General features: G+C 40.6%; 1 long non-coding RNA gene across 1 annotated transcript in view; it reads left to right on the plus strand.

Annotated features, from left to right (window-relative positions):
* The window catches only part of LOC141567877 (uncharacterized), a 33,207-nt gene extending 30,709 nt beyond the window's left edge, over positions 1-2,498 (plus strand). Inside the window, exon 4 of the long non-coding RNA XR_016021493.1 lies at positions 946-2,498. This is a non-coding gene — a long non-coding RNA (uncharacterized LOC141567877). The remainder of the gene's footprint in view (positions 1-945) is intronic.
* The last annotated feature ends 21,354 nt before the right edge of the window (positions 2,499-23,852 follow it).

Raw genomic sequence — 23,852 nt, forward strand, 5'->3', positions numbered from 1 at the left:
ATGTCATTAAAATGTCTTCCTTTCAATATTTCCTTCATCTTTGGGTAAAGAAAGAAGTCACTGGGGGCCAGACCAGGTGAGTAGGGAGGGTGTCCCAATACAGTATTTGTTTACTGGCTAAAAACTCCCTCGCAGATGGTGCCGTGTAAGCTGGTACATTGTCGTGATGCAAGAGCCATGAATTGTTGGCAAAAAGTTCAGGTCATCTAACTTTTTCATGCAGCCTTTTCAACTTCCAAATAGTAAACCTGTTTAACTGTGTGTCCAGTTGGTACAAATTCATCATGAATCATCCCTCTGATATCAAAAAAGGTTAGCCACATCGGTGCAACAAGTTCGAGAATTTAATTGTCACACCTTGTACTTTCTAGTAATACCTGAAGTGAATTAATAAATATCTTTCAAATATTCCTGCAGGGAAAGGGTAGTTCAAGATTATACTCATGATGCAAAGAACAGGCAAATAAAAGAACTTGGAAGGGCAGAAGGGCTTCCTCAGCTATGTTATGAGGTATATAAAACAATAGTGATACCATCACACATGACAAGTCAGTGAAAAAGTCCTACATTATCAGGAAGACTGATACGTGAAATTGTATCCACTGTCATTAATGTTGAAATCTGTCCTCCTGGTATATTTGTGCCTTGAGCAAGGATTACAGGAAGTCATTACTATTAACAAGACAACTTAATTTCAGTATCCACAACATGAAAACAACATTCTATAACTTAGCGGTGACTTTTAAATCATTTACTATTGGATTCAATGCTCTCTTGGATTTTACTACCTACACTTTGTGGTATTTCGCAATATTTTTTGAAATTTCTTAGTAAGACAGAAGTTTCATACCACTGATGAAACATTTTTTTCTTTGTCACAGTAAAAAAAAGTTACATAGATGGAAAAACCAGATGATGATAGGCTAAAATGCCTTTGTTTTTCAGCAAATACTGGTAGAAAATTCCAATAAATGATTCCGTGGCGGCCGGTTATGTATGCACCGTGTGAAGATACAGACGTTTCTGAATGTCTCCGCTAACGGTATTTTATTTATTTATTTTTTGGTTCTGTGTCATAGAAGTGAAATAAAAATAATACTTTTCAGAGGGCCACTAAAACAATGAATTGAATGAAAAGATCTATTTGCTACAGAAGATTACTTCTTTAATAACAAAAATAATCATAACAGCGTGAATCATGTTTTCTGGCACAAACTGTGTGAAGTGCAATCACCATGGGAGCAGGTGAAACTAAAACAACTCAACGGAAAGGATTCTGGGGATATTTGCGGAGGTACTACCACAGCTGAGCAAACATTTCCTGCATCACTCACACTCTTAAGCCTGCCAGAGGGAGCCCATAAGGGAGCCAGAGGTGCTCAAAGGACTACAAGCAAGCATCCTCAATGATAAGAATGACGATCACCAGATAAATGAAGGTGACGATACAAGACCTTTAACCTTCAGGTTCTCCTAAACACAGTTTGCAAAGCGCTCCAGACACTGACGTTGCCTATTGAAGATTCCATCTGATGCTGAGTAAAATGCAACCACATTGAGAAGACTTGTTTACAAAAAGAGTTACTGTTGCAGGATACTTGATATGTATGGTGGTTCCTACTTTTTTTTTTTCAAAGAAGCCAATATGTCTAAAATCTCATTCCATACTGTGATGCTGAGGATTTGAATTCATCAGCTGCTTAATAACCAAACTTTTGGAACTGTTCAGTTATTCTCTTCCTCTCTGTCTCTCTGTTTCTGTCTCTTTCCTTTTCTGTCCCTCCTCTTTACTATGGACAATTTCAAACATTCCAAGAAATATAGGAAATAGCTCAGTAAGCTCCCATGTACCCATCACTCACCGACAACCACCATCAATTCACAGGCACTCTTGTATTATTTGTACCTGTGTATGCTCCCTTGCTCTAACGTTGGTTTATTGGAAGAAAATCTCAGACATCAAAACATTTCACTCATAAATATTTCAGTGTGCATTTTAAAAGGCAAAGTTTGCTTTTAAAAATAATATAACCATAATACTCTTCTTAGACACACAAAATTAATAATAATTCTTCATAGGTCTCTTAGTCAAGTAGGTATAGTTTCAATACATAAGGTTATGTAGCACCAAAATTTGTAGTCACATTACTACCAAGTAATCTTATCTTTAATGTTGAACTCTTTTACTGAATTTGCAATAGCATTCACAATAATGTAAAATATCTCACTTTTGGAAGAATGCACTTCTAAACACTTTACTTTGATTCCATGAATTGGATACAATAAATAATTATCGGAATTATTTTAACTGATTTTTTATTGGAAGGTTTTCATGACACTAGCACAAAGCGGGTATCACTTTCTAATTTACTAAGTTTTTACATTCATGAAACTAACACTCATATAGTTATTATTTCAGTTTTGATAAGTACATAAGAAAATGTGGAATTGAAACCAAGAGAAATTAATACAGAAAACAGAACCGCTTGATCTAAATGAAAAGTCATGCTTTTTATAATGATGTGTGTGTGTATATATATATATATATATATATATATATATACACACACATATACACCTTATTTAAATAGAGACTTCTTAAAATAACTTGTCTTTTTAAGTAGATGCTAACATTTCTTCAGCATATCTGAATATCCTGCTTTTCAAACCATCTGTGATATCACTACCGCCCCTCTGATGGAAAGTAAATTGTCAACCAACATGTCGTATGTCACATGGTTGTCATCAAAGATGTTTATCATCATCCTTAATTTTTCAGTAACATACTTAAAAAAACCTAATTGCTATCGAAATATTTTATTGAAAAATGTTATGTTAATAAACAACAAAATTAATAAATTGTAAATTTAGCTCTTACAACAAATGGCAAAATCACCGTAGCAAGATATTTAGGCTGCTCTCCATCTCCTCAGCCCCCTTTTCAAACACCATTCTAAGTGCATCTAACCTATAATTTCCCATGTTTCCCACTGACCCTTTAGATGAGCTTTTGCAAACTCACAGGTATTGACATAGGATCTGGCACAAGCTGGCTGGGACAGTGGGTGACTAGCTGGGCAATATCGCTGAATATTCCTCCTTCCACCAGGGGGAGCCAGAAGCAATTTGCTCCCCCTGGCCACTGCAGTCCAAGTGCAATTTATTTTGCCAGCAAGTACCCCGATTGTGCTTGGAAAGGAAGACATTGATAATGAGGGATCTGGAGAAAGTCAGCGAAAGCTAGTGAGAGCTCCGTTCCTTGCATTGCATTCCACACACTCTCAGATGAGACAGACCACCACAGAGGCTGGAAGAACAAAGTGGATGACTACCAAACTCATCCTCAGTTACCTCAAGTGCAAATTAATAATACTTCATCTCACAAAAGGAAAACAACGGGACAAAGGCTAAAGCAGACAGGGCACTAGAAAAAGCATGCATGAGGCTGTCTGAGGCAAACTGGGATGTATGGTCACTTTCTGTTCAAATGTCCATGAATAAAAATGCAGAGACAGCTCAAACTAGCTTGTTTGGCTCCTGGATGTAAGAAGACTGATATGGAAACTATTGGTTACCGTGACATGTTGAGGTTTCTTTGAGCAACTCTATCCAAGAATGGTTGATTTTAACTAAATCTTAGGTATTAAGGAAAAACAACTTGAATAAATTAGGTCTTACTCTAGTAAGAATGACTGACAGACGGCACTCCACCCGGGGTTGGCTTCTCTCTAGAACTTTAGTTCAGTTTTGTGTGTTTTTCCTGGTGTAACTTCAGGATAAGTTCGAGCAGCAATCCTTACTGAGTTCCTGAAACCATCTCACTTGGGCTAAGACTTTTGTTTTCCAAAATACAACAGCTGTACCCAAACCCAAAATAGCTGCACTTTTCCTCTGTGCTCGTAGCAGTTAAAAGAAACCGTCTTCACTGGCTCTTCCATTTGTCAGCCTCAGGCTTGCTGGGATCTGCATGCTCTCTAAGATCGTTTCGGCAGTGCTTCGTAGCTTATTAGCACTCTTCCTCTGAGAGATGCTTCTCCACCTAGTTGACAGGAGGAGATGACATCCTCAGTCCTTACTTTTTCCCTTTCCTTTCCTGCTATCTCTCCTTTACTCTTCTTTTTGCCTCATGGAAATTAACCCAGGAGGGAAGTGACGCATCCAGAGAACCTCAAGCACAAAAGTTCCAGCCCATAAAAATTGCATCATAAACAAAACATGCTGCCACTGCAAACAGGGACGATCTTCGCCCCGGAGGGAAGCCATCAGTTTACTTTTAGGTCATTGCCTGGTGGCAGCTTTGGATCATACTGGACCATTGCTCTGTAGGTAGAAGTAAAGAGGAAAGGAGAAACAACACGTTGAAGACACTCACCACTTGTGACTTAGCATCGCCTCGTTTAATCCTCACAGTTTACAGGCAGAGTGTATAGTATTAGCTGAAGTTATCGATGATGAAACTGAGCCGTAGAGCCCATAGTGTGAAATGCAGCAGGGGTCCATTACTGAAGACCCTTGGAAAATTCTCCCATTTTATGGGCCAGGGACACTGGAACCTCCATTTGTGAAAATTGGTCCTTCTCACAGGAAACTAGATTGTGACAATTATAATTTTACCTGAGCGTTGTGCTTCTGGAAAAGAGCAAAGATTAAGAAATCCAACTCCTGTAGATGCCTGACCACTGCACTGTACACCTGAAGCTGAAGCTGAATAATATTGAATGTCAACTATAAGCAAATATACGAAGGTATATATATATATATATATATATATATATATATATATATATATTCACCTGAAACTAATAAGAAAGAAAGAAAGAAAGAAAGAAAAGAAAATAAATCCACCACCCACCCCCATCCCTTTGTGTTCTGGAAAACAGCTTATTGCAAAGAAGGACCCTTCCCCACGTGAGTTAGCTAAGAATCACGAATACCTCCATGTTTACTTGTGACAAGACCAGATGCTTATTTGCCTACAGTCAGCCAGCTCCTTCTCACTATTACAATAGTTTCTTTCCCCTTCTTGTGATAATCCTTTCAGATAAAGTCTCTACCTACCTATGTCTGGATTTGTTTTTGTTTTTAATAGATTTTATTTTTTTAGACCAGTTTCAGGTTCACAGAAACAATGAGCAAAACGTACAGAGAGTTTCCATCCACTTCCTGATCCCTCCACACACACACAGGCAGAGCTTCCCCCATTATCAACAGCCCCCACCAGAGACTGACGAACCCACGTGGGCACATCACAGTCACCCAAAGTCTCCAGTTTCCATGAGGAGGCTTCACTCTTGGTGTTGAATATTCCACGGGTGTGGACAAATGTGGGATGACATACACCATCATTGTAGTATCATAGGAGATAGTGTCCGTGTCCCCAAATCCCCCGTGTTCCTGCTATTCATCCCTCCCCCTCCCCAATCTCTGCAATCACCGATTCTTTACTGCCAGCATCGTCTTGCCTTTTCCAGAATGTCACGTTGTTGCAATCATACAGGATGCATGGGCTTCTTTCACTTAGTCATACACTGGATTTGATTTCTTATTTGGCAATTGGCAACTAAGAAGACTGGTCCTGAGTCACATATTCTAAGACACTGAAATTTACATTCCTAAAAGATACATTGTGCATATCGCAACAAGGGAACACAACGTACAGCATTTGCTAAGGTCCTGTGGAAATGCTCTTTAGATTGAAAGGGTGCTCACCTGCTGTTAAATGTTTCTGATAGAGATTGGAGGATTAGCTCCCCGATGAAAGAAGAGAGTTCTGATTGGAAGGTGTTTCAAGATCAGCAGTTTTGCCCCAGGGGAGGCAGTGAAAGGGCTGACTGGATACACACCAGGTCCTGCCCACAGGGCCACGCGTGGGTTCATTGTGAGGCTAATGAAGCAGAAATTGCAGGGCCTGTCATGTTGAAGTCACCCCTCATTAAGACTGAAAAAGTGAAGGGTCAGATGAAGCCAGGAGCAAAAGTTTAGCAAAACTCTCCCTATATGGAAGTAAAGAGGCCAAGAGAATGAAAACCTCTCCTATCAATTCTTTAAATAAAACCATGAGGTAAATAGTATTCATGTCTCCAATTTAGACACACACACACACACACACACACACACACACACACACACTCACTCCTGAGGTTACTGTGAATTGAACTCTTGTCCCAGGTTGGCGTTTGTATTAATAAATGGCAGAGGCACCCAAGCCAACCTGACCCCTGACGCCATGCTCCTGTACTCCCTACACGGCCATCAGAAGCACTTTCATGAGGTACAAAGGGCTGCCACCCTATTGGCTCATTTCACTCTTCGGAGCATGCCTGATGAAGATGGTTACAATGAGAAGATACTGAATATCGGAACTGCCACCATTGGTGGCCGGGAATTCTATCGCCGTGCTCACCGTGTGTCAACACCTTGCTCCTAGAAACTGGGAGAGGCGGTGCTTGTTTCAATGGGCTTCTGTGAGAACCCAGCGAGATGATGTGTGTGACCCCCTGGTATGCAGCAGTGTGCCGGTCGGAAGACAATATTAATGACCTTCCCTTTCCCCACTATTTCATAGGCCGGTAGATCTCATCATTCCCTTTTACAGATGAGTAAACTGAGTGTACGACAGATTGAGGAATGTGCTCAGAGTGCTTACATCTGGGCTTTGAACTTAGAATTTTTGATATAAAGTCCTTTTCTTTTTTTCCATTCAAATAAATGCTAGGACGTATCCACATGTAGGGAACTGGACTTCAATGTTGAAAGACCCTAAAAAAGGAATGATTCCTTGCTTTTGAGTAAATACAGCTATGAAGAGCCAAACCAAAAGCCCATCTGGATCCTGGAAGCTCTGTTTGCCAAGCCGCAGCAGGCAGAGGTGTCAGAGATGGCCAGAGCCTGGGAGCCTACCCCATCCGCAAGGCCTATGCTTTGCAAAACGAGGCCCAGAAGCTCCAGCAGAGAGGAGATGGTCCTTGCCCAGGATTTCGCAGTGACCAAGTTGGGACGAAGGCTCAGTGTCACCTGGCATTTTCCCAGACATCTGGGAGGCCACTTCCTCCTTTAGGTACTAATATATTCGGGATCCCCTTGGTTCATTCATGGGCATAGGTGGTACTCACACAGAATGGCCCCTTGGGGCCATCAGTCTGGCACATTTACCTCTGGTTGCCCTGACTCAGCCCAAGGTGCTTCAACTCCTCGGCTTCTCTCTGGCCATTCTGCGCCTTGGAGTCAATGCAGTAGGTGAGGGCACACATACACTTGAGTCTCTGAAATTACACTGTGAGGCTGAACTCTCCCTTCCCTCGACCAGGGACTCTTCCCTGCGTCTGCGCTCAAAGGAAGCAGCATGATTTCTAATGAGTTCTGAGATGACAGTAATAGTCAGACCACAGTATCATGCTGCTTCTGCTGCAAAAACAGACAGATGTCTCTACTGCATTAAATGCCTTTTGATCCTCTCTTCAGCTCTGTGTTCCTATCACGGTTGGAAACATCAATTGCAAAACTGTCCCCACCGACCATTCTGTCACCATACAGGGGTATCCAAAGAAAGATTAATCAGAAACCTGCAGTTACAGGCTTCTCTGGGTAATTTCCATAGATTGTTCATTAGGAGAGGGGGGAAAAAATCTGTCGGAGAAATTATAAGATGCCATCACTTTGGAGGAAGAAATTATTCCTTTCAAATCACTAACTTATCATTTAATCTCTTGGAAAAGTATAGGATCAATTCAAGTACTTGGGGTAAGAGTATCCACTATTAGGGATTCAAAGAAGAAGAGATACAAGAAAAGGGGTATGTGGCTTATATTTCCAGTTACTTAGTTTAGTGGAAAATAACATAGGCCTGGGGGAAAATAGACCTGAGTCAAGACTGTATAACTCTGGACATGTCTCAGTTTAATCATCCCTAAAAAATGGTTTATTATAATAAGAGTGTATGTCCTCTGAACTGCTGATGGATGAGATCTCATAGGCATATGTATATATTAGATAAAAGCCTGGCACATAGTAGGTCTAAAATAATTGTAGTTTCCCTTCTCTTTAGAAAGGTCCAAACTTATCTGTGGGTTGAAAGTACTGCTACTAGCCTACGGTATTAACTATCCCTCAGTTATCCTTTGATCAATTTACGGGGTAGATCTTAGGGGTCGCGGAGGGTTTCTCTGAACTTCAGATTCTTAGTTCTGCTCTGGAATTACCTTCCTTGAGTCGACAGCTTACTTTACGCCAAGCGTGTGTTTTTTTGTTTTTGTTTTTTTCGTATTTTATCAATACTAGTACGTCTGATTCCTGCTAACATTCAAAAGTAACACTTTCACTTTACCGGTTCTTTAAAATGAGGAAACTGAGGCACAGACAGTAACAGGGCAAGTCATAAAGTTAGCAAATAGTGTAGTCAGAATTTGAACTCAGGAAGGAAGACCTTGCTCTTTATCACTACTTCACTGCTTTGTTTGCAATTCCACTACAAGAAAAATCAAAGTTAATAGTTTTCCCTACTTATCTATTTTAACCTACTTCTCTACATACAGTGCCACATAATGATACTGTCATATATAATACTATGCTATCTCCCATATGTCCACATATTCAACTATTTTTCCATTTACCTTGTCTACAGAAATTATTTCTATTTTTTATTCCTTCATATTTATTTTTATCTTTATAATAATCTTTATTCTGGAAATGTACAGTTGATTCTATCGCTAAGAACTGTACTGGGAAGGTGAGAGTAAGCCTGTCGGCTCTGACCTCCGATGGAGTGGCTCACAAGCGCTCATACCATTGTGTTCCTAACCAGCTGCTCCAACTTGCTGTACTTGTTTCCTCGTCTTTAAATGAGGGTGATACTATTCATTCCCCCACCTCCACAAGAGATTTTAAAGACTAATGAGTTAACACATTTAGAAGTGTGCCAGGCACATGGCTGTTCTCAGTAAAGAGAGAGGTTTTATTAATTCTATGTCGTTATCTCTCATTAATTTTACTGCCTTACTTTTATACACAAATATTCAGCGTCCTAAGTGCTTTTACACACATTGACTGGTATTCAACGTTAACTAACAATGTGAGATAAATATACCTGTTTTTCATACTAAATGGTCAGAATATATTATGGGCAGAATTACGTTCCCCCAAAACTGATATGTTGGAGTCCTAACCCCCACTACCTAAGAATGTGACTTTATTTGGAGATAGGGTCTTTACAGAGGTAATCAGGTGAAAATGAGGTCATTAAGGTGGGACCGAATCTCTATCACTGTTATCTTTATAAAAAAGAGAAAAATGTGCACAGGCAGAAGACAATGAAAGGAAACATCTGGGGAAGATGGTCACCTACAAGCCAAGGAAAGATGGAATGGTACAAGTTCTTCCCTCACAGCCCACAGAAGAAACTAACTCTGGTGACATCAGCAAGAGGGCAGACTAGGAGATTTCCAGACCACATCACCTCATAGAAACAAATACTTGACACTATCCACGGACCAAATGCCTTAGTGGGATCCAGGTGGATGACCTAGAAGAAACAGGTAAATTCCTAGAAACATACAGCCTGCCAAGACTAAATCATAAGGAAATAGAAAATCTGAAAAGACCAATAAGGAGTCAAGAGATTGAATCAGTAATTAAAAACCTCCCAATAAAGGAAAGTCCAGGACCAGATGGCTTCACGGGTGAATTCTACCAAACCTTGGAGAGAAGAATTAATACCAATCCTTCTCAAACCCTTTCAAAAAATTGAAGAGAAAGAAACACTTCCAAACTCATTTTATGAGGCCAGCGTTACCAGGACATGCGACATATTGTTTTCATGCATGCAAATCCAGGTCTTGAAAATCACAAATATAGATAGACTTAGAAATGATTAATGGCCAACTAATGAGATTGTATGAGTATGCGGTCCAAGAATAGAATCTTATAAAAAATGAACTGTTAGTCAGAAGATACTGTGTTTTGCCAAAATGCCATTCCTGTAAGGGTATCGCGTCCCATTATCTGCTCAGCTGCATCAATCATACGGACACCATTGTCAGAGGTGTCACTAGAGTGGCTCTAAATTCTGATAAGCTAAACCAATCCTTGTACAGAACTTATTTTAAGCTGTCTTGGTTCTTTGTCTCATTCTGGATCTTGAGAGCTTTTCTTAGAAGAACCATGTTCTCACACGGTTCAGGACCAAGAAATCTGCTGGCATGAAAAATTCTCCAATAGTCTCAGCAGAGGTTCTCTTGTTCTAGAAGGACGTTCACATTGGGCATGTGGGACATATATTTGAGTTCTAGGCTTTATGAGTTACATCTTCAAACAGAAGATGGTTAGTCTGGTTAACAGTATGTCATGACATTTGACAAGGGGGTCGGAAGCTGGGATTCTTGAGTCGCTTCAAGCCCAAGCTCTATGACTCTAAGGCAAGAGTATGTGACCTGACTTCAGAAAACTTGGATGCTCATACCAGCACTGTCATATTTTGACCATATATGTTTGGGAAATCACTTATGTATGTTGAACTTTGTTCCCCTAAGAATTCAGTTCAATGAGTTTTGGCAAATACATATTCCCATGTCATCCATATACAGATCAAGGTATATGATATTTCCATTGCTTCCAATAGTTCTTTCATGGCCCTTTCCAGTTAACCCCTGCATTCATAAAGAGATACACTTTTCTTACTTCTGTCACCATACCCCATAGATTTTTTCTGCCTGTTGTAAAACTTCACATAATATGTACTCTTTGTGACTGGCTTCTTTTACTCAATGTAAAGTCTGTGACATTAACCTACATCATCGCATGATCAGTCATTTCCCCCCCTTTATTGTTGAGTAAAAGTCCTTTGTATAAATGTATATATCTGAATTTTTCTTAATAATTAAAATAAATAGAATACTCTGAATTTGAGAACTAGATCTAGGGCTACTAGTTCTGTGAGTTTAGACAACGCAATTTGTTCTTCTGACTTATTTCCTATTTATATAACATGGAGGATAATCGTATCCCTCTCCCCGTTAAAAAGTTTGTAACAAGGCTTAGACTCACGAATGGTCTCTCTCTCACCATTATCACCACACTAGCCCATCATCATCCTTTCCTGCCCAGACGACTGGTAAACCACATAGACATTAGACGATAGAACTTTGCATTTCTACAATGTACATAAATCAATGTATAGTATAGGATGTACTCTTTTGTGTCTGGCTTCTTTTGTTCAACATAAGGTCTGTGAGATTAATCCACATTAGCCTGCCCACTGATTTTCCAGCTTTCATCATTTTCTATCAGAAGCTAGGATGAACTTTTAAAAGGAACAAGGCATCCCCTTCCTTAAAAGCCTTCAAGCGCTCCCCACTTCATTTAGAATAAAGTAGAAAATTTTGCCAATCACTACCGACACCTATCTCCCCCTCCCCCACCTGACCTCACTTCTTGCCATTCTCCCTTCACTCAGTATACTTCCTGTCTGTGTCTCCAACAGGCTCCATCTGGAACTTAAAGAATGCTTCACCTGTCTATCACGAGTATGCTCGCTTCTCACATTCAGGTATCAGCTTAAATGTCACCTTCTCAGAGATGCCTTCTCTGACCTCTCCAACTCTCTAAGGTAGAGAATCATGCTGGACACACAGAAATTGCTCTATTATTATTTGTTGGATTAACAAATAAGAGGAGTGAGAGTGTTTTGTCGACTATAAAGCATAAAATGCATGCAGATTTTTTTTGATTTTTTTTTTACTAAAAACTTACATAATAAAATATATACTGATAAATTAGATCACGTCTTCGTGGTCTCTGTGAAAAAAGACTGGCATAGACCTTGCATCCCAGAAGCTGACCCTTAAAATGTGGACTAAGAGAAAGGAGACTAGAAACTATCTAATGATTCAGAAATAATAACTGAAAAGTACAAGAGCTAAGTGTTCTGAGCGTGGAATATGGCATGTGGGAGGCTTCCTATAGTTGACAACTGGTGGGAAACCTTGGGGTTTGTAAGAAGATGGAATTTAGATCTCATGATACAATGGGTGGCCAATGACCACAAAATTATTGTGGCTGATTCATTTTTCTTTTTTTATCTTTATAAATCAGAATGCCAGTGTATAAGTAAATAAAATATAGTAGGATAGCTCCTAAATAAACTTGATTTCCCTTGAAATGAACAACTTTCTACTCTTCTGCTATTAAATCTGCTGGCTGATACCACGTCATACTCAGCACTCAGGCCAACAAACAACTCATCTGTGCTTCTCCTTTACTCCCACCAGTGTCACCAAGAGAGAACTGTGTTTGTTCCCAAACCTGTGCATTCACATGGTACTTACTTTTCTACAAATTGATAGAATGAGTAGAAAAAAAGTGTTGTTTCAATGAAAACTTTAACGTTTTGGAAAGAATCAATTAAGGGTGATTTGTCATTTGTGGTTTTCTGTTGAACTAAGTGTGGGCAATACAGTTGTCGAAGGTTTGGAAGGGGTTTTAAAGATCTCATAGACATATTCTCAGAGGGCTTTAGGTCTCTTGAAGCTCTTCCTTAGCTTAAGGAAACTGAAACAGGAACTCAAATATTTGCTGTTAGGCAAGTTATTTCTATGCAAAGAAAACCTCTGGATTTACATCAAAAGATTAGCAAACAACAACTCTTCCGGTTAGGGAGCAAAGGAAAGGTGCATGGGTTGCTAGTGAGGTACCACGTGTTGAAAGACAAGTGTTCTAGGTCTGAGGTTTTAAACCCCCACCAACTTAATCTAATCTAAGTTGCCTTGCTGCTCATTACACATGTTCCCTTCCTGAGGATTCTTCCATGCAAAGTGTAACACATGCTTATAATGGACACGTGACCCTCTCAGACTCGCTTCTAAAGCAGAGTTACCGCCTCTCCGGAGTTTCTGCGATGGAGCTCATTGAAGGATGCATTTCATCCCTAAACTACCTGAAAGGGGCGCTGCTTAACGCCATAGAAATTTTCAGATGATTCCTTCTGGAGCCACTGATTAAAAGCACAGCTCATGGGAACAGGTGAGCTCAGGTGATTGATACCTTTCAAGGGACAGTGAAGAAAATCCCTATCACTGGGACAGAGGGTGAGTAATGACACCCAGTGTGAGACAGTCAGAGAAACCCTTCTCTCCATTTAGTCTTGAAAATACATTTAGTCACCGTGTCCTGTAAGCCTCAGACGAGACGTTACCATGTCTAACTGGATTCTACAACATGGGCATCATGTTTCCGGTCTGAGCTGATAGTGCCTTGTGGTGTTAGTGAGTGAGGCAGCCCAGGAATGAAACTGACAGGGCCAGGAAAACATCAAAAATCGCTCAGAAACACAGCGAAGGGGAAAAAAATCAGCCCTCATCTGACAGACAGGAGGCAATTCTCACAGAGTTCCTGCATATATGTCCCTCAGAGGGAGTGCTTTGTTTCCCTTGGATTCCATGCCAATCAAAATGCCCTCTTGGCAGTGGATAAAATAAAATAAAGAAGGCAGAAATAAATGCCAAAACAAATTCATGCACAGAATGACCTTCCAAATGCTGCAAGGCCCAAGCAAGCTGTCCTCTACCAAAATGAACTGAAAGGGCAAAAGGAAAAAAAAAAATCTATAATTTAACTTCAACTAGAAAAATCTTGAAAATGAGCTGAGATACAATAATATTCACCAATCTCTTCTTTCTGATGTGACCTAACATTCAATGAATGTTTCATAATGCGCCAAGTATTTTAAATGCATTTTCTCATATTATTTCATAATAGCACTGAGAGATGGATGTCATGGTCTCCAGTTCATATTTGAAAAAAAAGAAGTGAGAGGTTAAGTAAATCGCCCAAGGTTACACTGGAAAGAAGCGACTGTGAGATATTTATATTGGTTGACTCTAAAAGGTATCACATTTTTTCCCACATAAGACAATCTGTCAAATTTGTATCAGAATAATGATAACAACAACAAAAAAAACAACAACAACAACAAAAAAAAAACACCCTCCATTCAATACTTCTAAAATGTCAAGTCTTCTCTCCCCTTTGTTTGGTGTCAAGGAAGGTGCCTCATCTAAAATAGTTGGCTGAATGCAAAATGGCTGAAGACAAAAGTGTACAGGTAAGTTCTTTTACACCTTTAGTCTAATGGAGGCATAAGAACCTTGGTCCACAAGACTAGACTCAGGCCTAGTGGCCTAGACCTGTGAGCTTCAGGAACTATTCTGAAGAATCGACTCTTCACTTCACTCTGCTTGGGTGCTTACCAGCAAGGACAATGCAGTTGAGGCCCCCTGCCAAGGCATACAAGGAGCTTTACATAATCCCAGGAGACAAAGAGTCCAAGGGCAACTAGAGGGAAAAAAAAACCTTCCTGTCACCAGACCGCTTGCATCATGTCAGCCTTAGAGAAAGAATGCAATAGGTCTCTCACCATTTCAGTGTGAGACCTTGGCGGAAACCCACCCTGAGAGGAGAGGTTACCTGTGTCACCTTCTTTGACTCCTTAGGTTTCAGTGGGACACATTACGTTAGTACCAGCCGTGGTGATATTGGAACTGACACAAACCAGTAGGCCTCTCTCCACAAGACGCTTTATCCCTCACATTGTGCTGTTTGATAAGGAAAAGGGTCCCCCTTCCCAGTCCACTAAACAATAAAACCCAGAGCAAGAGGTTTGAAGAGTGAACTCGCTCAGAAGACTCTAGCAGTGATAGCTCATTAGATCAGAAAATGGAAAGCGCACAGGTTCAGGGCTCAGGCAGACCTGGGTTGTAGTCTAACTCGCAGGGGGACTTGGACAAGTTACTTGTCCTCTCTGAATTTCACATGGAGTTGTGGGAAACAAACAACAGAACACTTCTAGAGAGAAGCAATACAGGGGAGTGGTCTAGGGCACTAACTTTGGCGTAAAGCCGACCTGGAGACAAGTTCTACAACGTAATATCCGAGTGATGCTGTGCTCGGCAATTTACTGTCTAACCTCAGGTCCCTCATCTTGTAAAACCGGACTCGCCTATGTACCTTGCGTTTGAGGCACATAGAGCAACATCAGTGGAGCTTAAAAACAACTCTAACTGAAAACGTAAGAAACAGCTCTAACATTATTGCCGTTCACACATTACACATTGTGCGAGACAGGTTCAAACAAAAAATGCGCATAAATACACTAGAATGGTAATTTGTGGGGTATGGGAGGGAAAGGGAATAGGGCAGAAGGATAAAAAAAAAGGGATAATTAAATGAAAGGGGGCTTTGTACAGACAAATGCTTTTAAACGTGCCATATACTGGGGAGTGGGATGAACTCAACCCTCTGAATCAGAAGTCTTCACAAACCAACCATAGCGTCAGGCGGTAGTAACTGGGTGTATCTCCCAGGGATTAAGTGTGAAGAAGCTCGGGAAGGGGTTAGCAGAGTATCTGCTACATGGCCAAGGACGGCAATAGTTTTATAAGATCCTTGAACGTACAGCAAGTCTCCTTCCCCCCCCTCCACCCCTATGCAACTTGGATTATTTTCTAAGGCACATCCCCCAGTCCCTCTTTTTGAGATGTAGGTCCCTTTGTTTTCAGAGCCAAAGATGTCTGCCAAATTCAGTTTTTCACCTTTTTCAGAATTCAGGTTTCCAAAAGTGGGAGGCTACATCCCAAAGTGCACCATTCCATTTGCAAAGGACACAAGCAAACCACTCTGTGGTATGTAACATACAAGACTAGACTTTAATCTGTAAAATTATGTAAAATAACTCGCTAACAGCGAGTTAAGTTGATCGCTTTTCACTTTCGATATTCAAAATGGCTTGGCTATGCTGCATGTATTTATGCACCTGATTATTAAGAGGGCACAGTGGTCTTGTCCCCTCTAATCCTTTATTAAACCAAAATAAAATAGAATTTCTGAATTCCATTATTAATATCCTCCCTCTGTGTAAAGAATCTCCCTCAGCAGACCCTATTGACATTCAGTCTAGACAGTGCCGGAGGAACTCACTTTGTGGGTATCAATAAATGTGTTGCGTAGACATGGGAGGCTATTAAATTATTTCCAAGCATTTGACAGTTGACAAAATGTTAGTATAATAATTAACGCGCAGATTATTTAAATGTGAGTTAGTGTTCCTTAATGCAGCAGTGCACTCGCTCATGTGAGGACAGCATTTCTGTTACTGTTACAAGGCAGCTGAAGGGAGAAACTTAACCTTCCCCTCAGTTCATTTTGGCCTTATTACCGTTAGTGAATACTACACAGAAAGAGAGAAAAGGGCTTCTTTTCAACATGCCAGGGATACCTCAAGTTATGCTCTTAATTTAGGAAGAAAATTTCAAAACACGGGTATAATTTTTGCCTTCATTTTCTTTCTCCTCTTGTAGCTGGAAATTTAAAGGCTAATGGATTAATTAGAAGCAAAAGAGGTCTAGTTCTTCCCTGACTTCCGTCTTCCATCCTAACCCTCATTCCATGCTCTGCCCCCGCCCCCCCGCCCCCCCCCCCCCCCCCCGTGTTCTTCTTCAATTGTTCTGGGAACGAACTTGGGCTTCGATGTTTTTTTAAAAGTTCCCGAGTTGTTTCTAATGTACAAACAAGGCTGACACTTAATGAACTAAACCAATGGTTCTTAAACTTGAGTGGGCATAAAGTTCACCTGGGGTGCTTGCAAAAAACACACAGTTCCAGGATCCACTCCCTGGGAATATGAGGAGTTCTTGGATAGGATTCAAGAATCTGCATTAAAAACAATAACAAACAAACAAACAAACAAAAAAACCACCAGAGATTTGGATTCAAATAGTCTAAGGAACAGATATTGTGAAAACTGTACTGGTTGCATTTTTCGCTTAGAGCTTAAACAAGCCTTTCACTCCCGCTGTTGAAGAAATGCAGACCAAAGGGCAGGACTACACTTCGTTGCCATCAAGCCAAGTCACTTTGCTGATGACATTTGCAGGAGCCAGCCCGAAAAAACATGGGGGAAGAGATGTAGTATTTATCAAGCACTAACTATGCTGCAGGCATTTTACAAATGCTCTCTCTCTAAGTGTGAGAGCATCCAGGTAGAGAGAGGTCACCTGTTCTTCCCTTGACCCAACTGCTAAAGAAAGGACAGCTGGAGTTTATCTTCTGTGCTCTCTACACCCAAAGGCCTTGGAAATGAGGGCAATGGGTCAGGGGCTGGGACGTCTAAATACCAGTCTCCAATTCTGACCATTCCTGTTTCTGTATGTTACGAGGCAAGCACCCCAACTCTCTCATTTTCTATTTCAGCATCTGTCCAGGTTGAGCAGCTGGGGGTGAGGCACTGGCACCAGCCTCTGCTTATTTCATTAAGATCATGTGAAGGTGAAGACACGAGTTGCTCCATGTGAAAGCACTTGAGATTTATTGAGGGGAAAAAAACTACCATGTTTCCCTGAAAATAAGACCTAGCCAGACCATTAGCTCTAATGTGTCTTTTGGAACAAAAATTAATATAAGACCCAGTATTATATTATATTATATTATATTATATTATATTATATTATATTATATTATATTATATTATGCCCGGTCTTATAGAAAAATAAGACCAGGGCTTATATTAATTTTTGTTCCAAAAGATGCATTAGAGCTGATGGTCTGGCTAGGTCTTATTTTCGGGGAAACACGGTGTTATGTAGATATAATAAGATTTAATTTGGAAAAAGAAAAAATGATGACACAGTTGGACATCCTGTGCAATTTGTGCCTCTGTCCATGTATTTATTCATCAAACATTATTTGAACACCTATTGTTTATAGAACCTTGAAGACTGAGTTGGAAAGGTACAGGCTTTCTACAGACACAATATTTTAAGTTTGGTGGAGTAAGGACGACGTGAAGTGGATGGGAGATGGTGAGAAATTCAGGAGATAGAGTGGGGAAAATAAAGAGGGAGGAGCAGAGGAGGTCGCATGTAGGTGGGGAAGAGGTGGCCAAGAATAGAATGCATTTGTTTGTACAAATGTGTTACCGTTTATGAAATGCTGCTTTCTTTTTAATCTATTGCATCATTTAATCCCATTCTTCTCGGACTCTAACATGTAGAAGAATCATCTTAAAGAATATTGTTAAACAGATTCCACCCCCAGGAAGTCTGATTCAGTGAGTCTGGACTGAGACTGGTGGTTATGGGTTAGAGGGTGGTCGATGGACACACAGATTGTGCTTTGAGTGTCATTGATTTAATTCTCAGCACAGCAACATGAGGCAGGTAAGGCTGACATTATGATCCCCACTTGTCATTCCCATTTTCTTAAAAAAAACACAAAAAAACAGAGGAAAGGGGAAGTTCAGAGAAGTTACGGAACTGGTTCAAAGTCCAAAACTTTTTTATGCCAAGCCTTGGGCTCTTCTCTATGCGAATGATTTAAACTCAATATGCTTTGAGGTTGTGCATGAGGAAATCTGAATGATGGCCATTGACTTCAAAGTGGAGAGAGTTGCCCTGGATACAAATATTGTCTTCATGGATTGTAAGGAATTTCCTTTAACAGTAAATTTTCTGAGAAACCATCCCAGCAAGATATAATCTAGTTCTGCTCCTTAAAGAATCAACATTCCCACCGCAGGAGAACTACGTACCAGAAGTTCTTTGTGAAAATTGGCGAGGTCTACAATCTCCTCGCAGTTAAGTTTTAACCACTTCTCCGGACCCTGTGAGGGTTAAATGAAGACTAATTTGATCGAAAGTACTTTTGACAGTTTCTGACACATAGTAGGTGTTCTATATAAATGCTAGTTCCCATATTTCCCTTTTTCTTCTTCATCTAGCTACCAATAATTGCGCACTAGCAACCTAGTGAGAACTTAACATGCCCACATGTGAACTCGGTACTTCACTTCCATGAATTCTCGTTACGATCCCAGGGAGCTGGTGCTGTTAGCATCCCGTTTCATAAATAAGGAAACTGAGGCACAGAGTGATGAAGATCTTTTCCTATTCTCACGCTAATTCGAGGTAGAGCTAAGAGTCCAACCCAGGCAACCTGCTTCCTGAGCCTGCTCTCTTAAAGTACGTTGTGAAGCTGCTTTCCCAGCTTGTCAATCAAGATACTTCAATTCACTAAAAGGTGAAAGTGAAGGGATAAGATGAGAGGAGGAATGTGAGAACCTGACCGTCAAGCCTGACCTTTTCACTGGCATCAGTGCCTGGTTGGTAAAACAGTGCCCAGTGAATGTTGTTTATGCTATGGACGTGGCACCCTGTTTATTTTTTTCTGGGACAGGGACCAAGGAAAATGGCTCTCCCCTTACTCCTATTCTCACTTCTTTTGGTCCTGAGTCTTTTTGGCAAAAAGTACAAATTTTTGCTATTTAACCTCTGCAACTTCTTGTTACCTTACCTATCAGCTCTTGAACTGAGAAAAGTCTCTCTCTCTCTCTCCCCCCCCCATTTACTTATTCATGCTAATAATTCTTGGAAAAATATAGTTCTTAAGTATGCTCTGTGTGCAGGCAGTGTGGATTCCTGGGGGTACAAGGATGGACTCTGGGCCTGTCCCTATAGTACTTTCTCTCTGGTGAGGGAGCTAGGAAGACATGCAAAAGAAATGATTGCATTACTATCAAATTTCAAACTTATATAATATAAGGGTCCTGAGCAAAAGAAACATGGTTCCAAGAGAGAATATGGGACAAGAGGTGTGTTTAGGTTGTCCCTAAGTCAGGAAACAGGTCCTGCAGAAGACAGCAAGGAAGGTGTCCATGGGTAAGTGGTTTCTGAGCTGACACTTACAAGGGGAATAGAACTCAACGAGGCTAACAAGGTAGGAGGAAGGGAGACTGAAAGAATGCCTAACTACATAAAAGAACACTGGCAGATCCTTAAGAAAGATGACTCAAGAGAAAAAAGCAACATACCCTGTTTCCCCAAAAATAAGACGTAGCCGGAAAATCAGCTCTAATGCGTCTTTTGGAGCAAAAATTAATGTAAGACCCAATATCATATCATATCATATCATATCATATCATATCATATCATATCATGTCATAAGACCCGGTCTTACATTATAATAAAATAAGACCGGGTCTTATATTAATTTTTGCTCCAAAAGATGCATTAAAGTTGATTGTCCGGCTAGGTCTTATTTTGGGGGGAAACATGGTGTATATGCTGTAGGAAGAGCATAAGGTCACTCATTTGTACAATAAATGTGTATCGAATTTCTACCATGAACCAGTGTCGGTGTTAGATGTAGGGATGCTACAAAGATGAACAAGACATTATTATTTTTCTTTTTTGTCTAGTTGTTGGAACTTATTATAAATTCCTCTAGGGCATGGCCATGTGTTACTCATCACTGCACCTAATACTAAGTAGGCTGTCTGTGAATATCAGTTGAATGAAACAGCAATTTTGGTTACGTATTTTGTTTATTGATCAAATAAACATTAATGCATCAATTAATCCATGTTAACTTTAAATACACATACAGAGGGTGCCAAAAAATGTATATACATTTTAAGAAAAGAAAAAACTATATTAATTGTAATACTCAATAGGTACCGATAACAAAGGATGGATACGAGTCACGTTTGACTTCTGCAATTACAAGAGGTGCTCAAAGTGGTTCCCATCAGCATCCAGACACTTCTGAGGATGGTGAACTGCTGCTTGAGCAACGTTGACCAAAGTGTCCACTTGTATACATTTATTTGGCACCCCTGGCATATGTATGTATGTATGTATGTGTGTATACATATATATATGCATACCACACGTGTGTGTATACATGTATATACATGCATACACACATATGTATACACACATATATGTTTGTATATGTATACATTTATACACACACACCCCAAAGCCTTACCCAGATATAATGAAGTATAATCCCCAGGGAAAGGGCTTTGGCTCCAAAAATTTTTAAGTAACCAGAAATGATTCACACATACAGAGTTGGTTGAAAATCTGGTTGATATCAAGTTTAACTGAATATGTTTGGGTTCCCAGTGTAATCTGCAAATATTAAAACAAACATTTTCAAGGGCAGCGGTTAACCACATTTTTCCTTCCCCCTAAGACTTGCGGAATTCCATTACGGAATCCCAACAGTAGTCGTGAGCTCACAATCTCAAATGGAGACTGGAAAGCCTTAGGAGGGTGCGTCAAGAGTAGTTTGAACTCTTGCTTCTCCTCCCTGGACCCCAACAACAGATCAGCTAAAGCCGCTCAAAGGAGCATATGTCCCAGTTAGGAATTGCTCCTGTAGGGAAATTCCTGTAGGATTTCTTATTTGCTCTTGTATCCTGGTGACTTTAATGAAGGCAAACCTTCTTACGCCAACCAAACAATGAACTTTGACAAGAGACATCGAATCTGAATCTCACCAAATGAATCTGCTTTTCTGCTTATGACCTTGGCCTCCACTTGGTCTGTCGCCAGGGCAGGTAAACGGTCACATGTAAGTTAATGAGTTAACAATAGTTAAGTGCTTCAAGAACTCATCTACTTGGCATGAAAGGACAATTACCCATCAACGCTGACTTCCCAGGGCACTTGATGAAGATGAGTCATATACCTGTCCATGTGTGGGGGAAATTAGGCCAGGACAGTGCTTTGCTAAATCTCTGGAGAACTCACAAACACACAGCATGGTCTGCCCAGACTTTGAAGCTCAAACAGCCAGTGGTGAGAAACACATCAGGATAGGCCAAAGGGAGGTGAAGAACAAGCATGAACTCTCTTTCAGCCCAGTCTCACCTCTGCCATGTGAGCTCCTGTAAAAACCTGGACCGGCTCCACCTGTGATTGGCTCCATTTGTTTTACAGGAAGCCTTCCTTTTTGAAAGAGAGATGCTAAGCTTTTCAATGCCTCCAGCAAAACATGTTGGTGCCTTGATTCCAAGGGTGTGGATCACATAAATCTGAAGTCGCTCTGGTTTCGGTGGGAATACTGAAACCTTTCTCGGCTGACGCATCTAGGAATTAAAGAAGCATGACGGCTTTGAACTGTTGTCAAAAGCTGCATGGAGCCTCATTTCTGGAAGGGGTGTTCCATTTTCTGTGATTTAGCTTGGAAGCATCTTCTTCTCATATCCTTTCCTCGTTTCCAACACCTACTTTATTTCTACTTCCCTTTTGCCTCTTCCAGGAAAGGTTACAATACCAGAAATGTGGAGACTGAAAATAATTTAGCGAATCTGACTATCATTACACTGTGTTCACAAAACATGAAATTTTAATATTTTGTCAAGAAAAGATTTGGTGTTGAAAAGATTTCTGTGTCTGGCTACAAATACAGACATCTCATGGACTCCTCAATTTTTTTGTTGTTAGGGTTTTGTCTTCTTCTTCTTTTTTTTTTTTTTTTTAGAACAAGAATATGCAAGCTTGAGAAAGAAATCTTGTTACTACAAGCGACTGGAGATTTTTCTTCTAATTAGTATTCTGGGTCTCCTGTTGGAGAAAAGTACATTGTTGAAGGAAAGTAGTAGCTTTCATATAAGCTCTGTTGAATGACTTTCCAACTTATCATGGTTGTGTCACTGAAGAAAGCGTCGCTATTTTGTGTTCACTCATTCATTTATACATTTGGTACATTTGCATTTGGGGCCTACTGTGTATCAAGACCAGTTTCTAGGGGATAAAGAGAACAAAAGGCAAAAAGAATGGAACTTGCTTTGGAGAGGTTACAAACCTGTGAAGAAGAACGCTGTATGACATGTCCCAAGGGAGAATATTCGGATATCCCAAGACAAGTACAGACAATGCCCTGAGAACTGCTAGGAGGGAGGCACTGGCACTGGCCAGAGTAAGTGGTTTCAGGCATTGCTTCAATGGAGGAAGACAATTGGCTGGGCCTTGAAGTATGGTCAAAGCATGAGCATACTGAAATTGTAAGGGAAATGAGGGTTCTGGAGAAATACTGTCAGGTCAGCGGGCAGCGCTGAGGAACCAATTGCTGCGGGCGACCTTGAACTTAGAAGAATGCCCATCTTCTCGGTTATGTAATCTGTTGTCTGTACTCTCAGAACTTAGGGGGAAAGCACAGGAAAGGCAGGAGGGGGTCACCCAAGGACTGGCTGGATGCCAGTGAAGACCAAATAAAAGAACAACAACAACAAGAGTGGTTGAAAAGTAAAAGTATGGAACCTAAGATGGAGAGAATCTAAAAGAGGTGGGATGTGGGTCTATTGACCCTTGTATTTAGAGGATTTTAGTGAATGTGGTGTCTTTAAGGATCAACTACATCTCAGCGAAGGCAAGTAGGTCGAGGTACAACAACTTGGGGACGCAGATGGTCTGCGTGGCTGGAAAAGGTACATTCCACAATCCACGTGAGAATAAGGCAGAGGTGAAAAGACAGGAAACTCACAAAGTTACAGTGAGGAGGAACTATCATGTGAGAGCCGTACTGTATCAGTGGCCAAGCAAAACTGCAACGTGGGGCCGAGTAGGGTTAGTGGGGTCAGACACCTGGTAAAGACAATGAGACTCAGTAATAGATGCCTGACTACTCTGTGCCCTTAGATTCACGGAAGGAGACCTGAGAGTTCTGGCGTGGACCTTGGCTTCCTTTCCTCTGATCCTGGGATGAAATGAGTCCAGTGGAAAGTAGAGATGAAGAGAATTTTAAACAGTGCAATAGTCTACTGCTCGGGAACTTTGTGTGTGATACACAGAATAATAACTCTCTCAAGGATGTCCACATTCTAATTTTCCCAGAACCTATGAATATTTCACCTACATGGCAAGAGTCTTTGCAGATGTGACTAAGTTAAGGATCTTGAGATGGAGAGATTATCCTGGATTATCGATGCGGGCTCAATGTAATCGTAAAGGTCCTGATAAGAAGGAAGCAGGACATCAGAGCAGAGAGGTGACGTTACACTGCTAGCTTTAACGATGACAGAA

The sequence above is a fragment of the Rhinolophus sinicus genome, chromosome 6, assembly GCF_057876585.1.
Source record: "Rhinolophus sinicus isolate RSI-liver-muscle chromosome 6, RSI-T2T, whole genome shotgun sequence".
Taxonomy (NCBI): Eukaryota; Metazoa; Chordata; class Mammalia; order Chiroptera; family Rhinolophidae; genus Rhinolophus; species Rhinolophus sinicus.